Genomic DNA, 7656 nt, shown 5'->3' on the forward strand with positions numbered 1-7656 from the left:
AGTTCTAGCAATCTTGGGGTGGAGGCTTTTGGGTTTTCTATGTAGAGTATCATGTCATCAGCGAAGAGGGAGAGTTTGACTTCTTCTTTGCCAATTTGAATGCCTTTAATGTCTTTTTGTTGTCTGATTGCTGAGGCGAGGACTTCCAGAACTATGTTGAACAGCAGTGGTGAGAGTGGACATCCCTGTCTTGTTCCTGATCTTAGGGGAAAGGCTCCCAGTGCTTCCCCATTGAGAATGATATTTGCTGTGGGCTTTTCGTAAATGGCTTTTAAGATGTCGAGGAAAGTTCCCTCTATCCCAACACTCTGAAGGGTTTTGATCAGGAATGGATGCTGTATTTTGTCAAATGCTTTCTCTGCATCTAATGAGAGTATCATATGGTTCTTGGTTTTTCTCTTGCTGATATGATGAATCACATTGATGGTTTTACGAGTGTTGAACCAGCCTTGTGTCCCAGGGATAAATCCTACTTGGTCATGGTGAATAATTTTCTTAATGTGTTGTTGGATCCTATTAGCTAGTATCTTGTTGAGAATTTTTGCATCCATGTTCATCAGGGATATTGGTCTGTAATTCTCCTTTTTGGTGGGGTCTTTGTCTGGTTTCGGAATTAAGGTGATGCTGGCCTCATAGAACGAATTTGGAAGTACTCCATCTCTTTCTATCTTTCCAAACAGCTTTAGTAGAATAGATATGATTTCTTCTTTAAACGTTTGATAGAATTCCCCTGGGAAGCCATCTGGCCCTGGACTCTTGTGTCTTGGGAGGTTTTTGAATATGAAACCAGTAATAAAGACAATTAATGTTCTAGGAATTCAAAGAAGGAATTTACCCAACATATCAATTGGATTATTTTCTGTGATAATGCTGCATAACAAGACAAGCATCCCCCACAATCTCAGTGGCTCAAAACAGCAAATGGTCAGTTCTCATTTATGAGTTTTGACTCAAACTCTGGTCCAGTGGATCTTGGCTAGACTCAACTGGATTGGGCTGGATTTCAGGCTTGGATTTATAGTCATAGCTGCTCAATGGCTTTTCATTTAGCTACCTGAATTATGCTCATCTAATGGCAAAGACTTGAATCTCCAGGAAGGCTGATTAAACTCCATACCTCTTAAAAATTTGACTTAGAACAAGTACTGTCATGTTTGCTTATATTTCATTGACTAACATATGTTACAGGGTGAAGCCCAAAATAGATGGAGTGAAAAAATGTATTTCTTTCATAATGAACTTGGCAAAGTTGTGGAAGGAAGAAAAAATCATGAACAAATATTGTACTCTATCACTCCAAAGAAGGTCTTCCTAGAGAAATATATTCTGAATTCTACATTAGTGGAAAAACATTCATGAATAAGCAGAATAGGACAGAATTCATAAAAAAGCCTTTCAGGCAAGAAAAACAATGTAAGTAAAGGTACAGCTATCAAATTCTTCATAGCATGTTCAGGGGGAAAAAATGAGAAGATAAGACTAACTGAACCTGATGACTCACATTTATAAAAAGTGGAAGAAGTTTGAAGGGCACCTGGGTAGCTCAGTTGGTTAGGCATCCTACTCTTGATTTTGGCTCAGGTCATGATCTCAGGGTCATGAGATTGAGCCCCACATTGTGGGGATGGGGGTTCAGCATGGAGCCTGCTTGGGATTCTCTCTCTCTCTCACTCCCTTTATCTCTCGTCACCCCTGCCCCATGCACACTCTCTCTACCTCTAAAATTAAAAAAGGAAAAATTGGAATAGGTTTGAAATTAGTATGGGTTACAATGTCAAAGATCTTGCAGAGTTTCTTATGGAAAGCACTAATAAACACTGAACTTTATTGAATCACATAAGCAATAGGGATCAATGGAAGATTATTGAGAAAAAAATGGCATATTCAAGGCAATATTTTACAAATTTAACCTTGAATTGGATCATAGGACATACTGAGCAGAAAATATATTGAGGGCAGGGAACCCAGCTAAGAATCAATTGCTGTAGAAGTTTAGGGGATGAGAACCCAAAGTAAATGTTTAGAGGATAGAAATAAAATAACCAATATTTCAAAGAAAAGATTGAGAAGCTCTTCTACAAAGTGTCTTTTTTTTTTTTTTTTTTTTACTATGGATAACTAAAACCCGGTTTGGACTAACTAAATGATAAGAGAGATTTCATTGTCAGGATATGGGGATATCTCATAGATTCCAAAGTCAGGACTGGAGCTAGATCTCAGAAACAACTGGGATCTAATTTTGAACTCCATCATATATTTTCTCTATTTCTTATTTCTGCTCCTCCCTCTATTTGCTAATCTTCATTATTCCTATCTCTCTTTCATAAATGCTCTTCAACTTCTCCCATCCATGAAAATCTGGTCATTGACAGCTCCCAAATTTCAATCTGAGCACCCAGAAAGGGAGTGATCTAAGTTCCCAGTTCATGGATGAATGATTAGGACCATATGGGTCAGTTTCCATCTCTGAGCCATTGAATAGTAGATAGGAGGAAGATCTTATTGAATAAATATTGCAACGCTAGTAGAAATTATGTAGGTGGGGGAAGGAGGGCAGTCAAAATGGGATGACAGACGGACAGTCTGAGTAAGGTCTTCATGCTTGATAGCTGCCTATCTTTATAGCAGTCAGTCAAAAATGACTTTAAGGTTTGAGTCTGGGAGAATACTGGTAGCTCCTGGTGGCACTGCTGAATTTTGGGAAAAGATTGTAAGCTTGCTTGTGGATACATCAATACTGAGATGGTTGTGGACCATGCAGACAGAACTGTCCAGTGGACAGTGGGAGATGTAGAACTAAAACTGAGCAAAGCCCTGGGTGTTAGTGTTCTCATGCTCACAGTTGAGAGATGAAGCCATGAGAATAGAAGAGCATGCAGGGAAAGCAGAGCAGAAGTTCAGGGATTAAACTTTGTTGGGTATGGCCACAGGTAGGAGGCTAAAGGAGGACATAGAGTTAAAGAAGAAATAATGTCACAAAATGTGGGAAGAACACCTAGTGGGTATGGTGTCCCAAAGTAGAGGAGACTTTCAGTGGTGAGGTCAACAAAATCTAATACCACATAACAATTCAGGAAGATGCAACCCAAGGTTTAGCAGTTTAGGTAAAGAAAGAAGCAAAAATAATTGTTGCAGTTAGGATATTCTCAGTAGCAAGTTGTAAAAAACTGACCTAGTTGGCTGACTCAAAATATATATTTATTCTCCCAGATAACAAGAAGTTCTGGGAAGAGAAGTCACAGGCTATAAGCTACAGATGCTCAATACCATCATCAAAGTCCCAATTTCTTTCTATTACTCTGCTCTATCATCTTCAAGCTAGTCATAGGATGGCTGCTGTAGCACTAGGCATCTCATTTGAATATGGTAATATTCAGAGAGGGAAAGAGAGTGTATCTTTTTATTTTTTATTTTATTTTTTTAAAGATTTTATTTATTTATTCATGAGAGACACACACACAGAGAGAGAGAGAGAGAGAGAGGCAGAGACATAGGCAGAGGGAGAAGCAGGCTCTCTGTGGAGAGCCCAATGTGGGACTCGATCCCAGGACCCCAGGACCATGACCTGAGCCGAAGGTAGATGTTCAACCACTGAGCCACCCAGGTGTCCTGAGAGTGTATCTTTTTAAAAGAGATATATTTTAAAAGATTTAGAACTTTCCTTGTGTGTTATTGGCCAGAAGAAGGTCACATGCCCACTGGCAAGAGGAATAGGACCACAGGATTGGCTCAAACTGAACTGGCAATAGGGTCAATTTCCCTGAGTATAATGCCTCCCATAAACATGAATGAATGAGTATTTTTTAATATGTGGCTTTCCTCTAAAGAGATGTTATGGGAACAGTCAAAATGCCCTTGAGTTTTTCACTGTATGATTACTAGATGAGCAGGATCAGGTATTACTTTCTTTAAGTACCCGCTCTTGTTTTGTGGGGGTGGTGGTCAAAGTGAGATGTGCCTGTCCAGCAGAGAATTCTGCTCTCCAGTCAGTCCTATAAAACAGAGTTTCAGAACTGTCTTCTTGGGCTGTTGAAAATTAGACTCAAGAGGACTTTACCTGTTCAGAAATATAAAATTTGATCCTTGACCTTGACTGTTTGATTTTCTTCCTATCTATAAATTCTCTCCCAAGTTTCTTGGGTGGAGATGTGGGTTATAGTGATAGGAATCTCACATGGTGTGAGCATAAATTTCATTTATGTCATATTTTTTACTCAAAAATTTGGGAAGCATTTGGAATATTTTGTAAAAACTTTTCTAACCACAACAGTAACAATGAAAAAGTCCTAATCATTGGGCTGAAGACATTGTATAGACTTATGTCGTGGCCTTGGACTTACATGGTGGCCAGAACTTCAAAATGCATCCACTTGTATACATGTCCCCTTCTAATTGTTTCTTGCTTCAATGAGTTATGTTGTTTTCTTTTTAGGGAACTAATGCAGCATAGTTCAGAAATTTCAGATGTATGCAGCTGGGATAACTGTAGTGAGTATGACCTCAGGATACTCTGCTCATGTATGACTTGGTGATTGAATATATACAGTGGAATTAGCATGAGGATTTGGACCTTCTCATTATTCTTCAGAGACATGTTTATAGAATTATCATGCTGTGCTTGGCATGATTATGTTTGGTGGTTCAGCAATAATTAAGAATTAAGATATGTAAACATAGATCTGAGTTACGCAATCAAAAAGGGAATCAGTTTACCAAGTAAATGAGCAGAAAAGGAGAAAAAAAAAAGTAAAATGAACAGAGAAGGACTCAGAGCATCTGGCATTTCTTTTAAGCCTTGTACTTGATTTCCTGTAGGTCTATATTGGTTTCTGGAGATTCTTGCCATCCAGACTAGGTTTATTTGTGAGGCAGTAAGAATAATAAAAACTCTAGAGATTTTCAAGGGTGTAGGTAGGAGTTATGGGATTCATATAATGGAAGACGTTTCAAAATGGTGAGATGAGCTTGTGCTGCACAATCTTTTATGCAGGAGCCCTAGAAATGATAGAAAAATAAACAAATAAACCAATCAGTAAATACATATACTTGCAAATATAAATGGAAACTCTTGAAAAACCAGAAGCCGTGAGAAATTTCCTAAAGATGAAAGTTAGATATTTTCAAGTTAAGGAGGAAAAGCACAGCCAGTCCACTTGTGGGAAAACATTACTATGAAAGACAGAAGAAGATCAAGAGTGACCATGCTGAATGAGATAAAAGGTAGAGGCTATAAGCACCAAGAGGCTCAGGGACAAATGACAGGGTGATTAGTTGGGTATTTTAGGGCTAAGTCCCTGGAGTACTTCTCTATCTTGGGCCAGGCAGAAACATTGGGCAATCATGCTGCTCTAGGTACCTGCAGTGGGTATGGGGGCTTATCTTTCAGAAATAGGGTCCTGAGGGGTAGATGATACTCTGAAAAGAATACTGGAAAGGCCAGCCTCTGAAGCATGACTCAGAGGAATGCTCCATTCCTCACCAAATATTATTGCTTATTTTTAAATGAGAAATTACTCCAAGAGGAGTAAGAGTTTCAGTAATTAAATACAAACAATATTTAAGTGGATGATTAGTCATTATATTAGCCAAGTTTCTTTTATTGAGTGAAATACAACTAATTAGTTTAGGCCAAGAAGAGCTAAGTCCTGGTCAATGTACATGTCTTGAGGGAAGGACAAAGTCGTAAGGATGACCAGAGCCTGGAGCTCTAATATCCGAGGACGTTCTCCTTCCTCCTTGCAGTTTCTCTTTCAATGACCTCATGTCCTGGAATCCCTGGGTGGCGCAGCGGTTTGGCGCCTGCCTTTGGCCCAGGGCACGATCCTGGAGACCCGGGATCGAATCCCACGTCGGGCTCCTGGTGCATGGAGCCTGCTTCTCCCTCAGCCTGTGTCTCTGCCTCTCTCTCTCTCTCTCTATGTGACTATCATAAAAAAAATTAAAAAAAATAACCTCATGTCCTGCACACTCTAGGCAAAGGCAAGGAAAATTTCAGTCCAGAATTCTGTTATGTCTAAAATATTCATGTTCTCTCTCATAGAGGAATGCTTTGCTATAAAGACCTCTGTTATTGGGTATGAAATAATTAATTATTGAGCTCCGTATGTTCTGCTAAATGTGCCATTTCCACCAAATGATTGGGGGAGGCTATAATAAATGACTTTCAGGATGAAACTACAGATGAGTGCAGAGGAAGGTAGTATTTATTGAGCATCTACTATATGCTGGGCACTGTCATATTAGAAATAGGTGACATATCTAGACTTCACAATAATCTGTAGCATAGATATCCATGTTTAGTAGATGGGAAATCTGACAGAAAGAGATGAAGTAACTTGCCCCAAATCATACAACCAATAAAAAACAACTGGGTTTTAAACCAAGGTTGATTTTGGCTGAAGTCATATGACATTGCTGTGTGGCAAACCTATCTCCACCATTTTAAAGTCATATCGCTATCAGACTTCATATTATAGTTCAGATGGTGTTGCATTAATGAGGATAGTATGTTTCCCACAAGAGCTTGGAAATACACTATAAAATTGCTATTCTTGTTCAACAGGATTTTTAAAAAGATATTTTACCATATTTTTAATACCTTTAAAATCAAGGTGGAGAAACAAAACTGAAATTGGTTTGGGGTTGTTTTCAAAGGCTCATTGCTATCATCCTTGCTAGATAAGTTAAGGGAATTTGTACTTTGAGATTTTAGACTTCTTCTCACTGGAGGAGCCTAGGGCAGGCTGCCCCTAAGTGTGTCACAATAGCATATTGACTAGCTTGAATTAAAGCCACTTGGGAAACAGCTAGTGCAAGGACACTAGGAAAGTCTGTTGGCTTAGTTATTAATATTGCATTTTATTTACTAATTTTTCTACCTACCTACCTTTTCTGTCTACCGGTAGACAGGCATGACAGAGTGACATTGAGCCACTTGGTGAGAGCTGTGTTTTCTTTTTTCCGCATCTTTTAATAATTCCAATTGTATCAAGGAGAATCATATTCATTTAAATCATCTCCCATGCAAAATAATCTTGTGTATTTCTGGTAGTACAGGTTTCACATTTTTTGGAAATGCCACCAGTATTTCTCAGTGGGAACTAAGGAATGCAGGCTAAAACACAATTTGATATGTTATCTCATTTTTTAAAGCAGTTGCAAAAATCCCAGACTGCAGAGGTTGGGTTAATGAAAAGCAAATATGTGAAATCTCGGAAAATATTATTCTTTCCACAATTTTGAAAGTCTGGATTCCTTTTCATTTATCCAGTAACTTCCTTTTCTAGAGAAAATGGCCAGTGAAGCCAAAGTCAGATAAATGTAGTTTAAGTCCAATTAGGCAATTTTCTGTGTTAGAAATTGAAAACTTGGCGATTTTAGGGCATTAATTCCTTCAAAAGTTTAGCTTAAAACTCCTGCTTTCTAAAACAAATTAATGAGATTAATGCATTCTTAGGAAAATAATGTAGTTCTCAATAGAAGACAAATTTACACTATACTTTCTCAAGGGAAAAGGCTTTTTAAAATTTTAGAAGCAAAAGAGAAGGAAGTGTTGAATTCTGTGGAAAAGGCTGTAGATCCCTAAAATCACTTTTGTGTCATATGGTGGCTGAAAACTAAATTGGAATCATATTTTAAGTGAAAACATTCCTACAA

This window comes from Vulpes lagopus, chromosome 19 (genome assembly GCF_018345385.1).
Source record: "Vulpes lagopus strain Blue_001 chromosome 19, ASM1834538v1, whole genome shotgun sequence".
NCBI classification, from domain to species: domain Eukaryota; kingdom Metazoa; phylum Chordata; class Mammalia; order Carnivora; family Canidae; genus Vulpes; species Vulpes lagopus.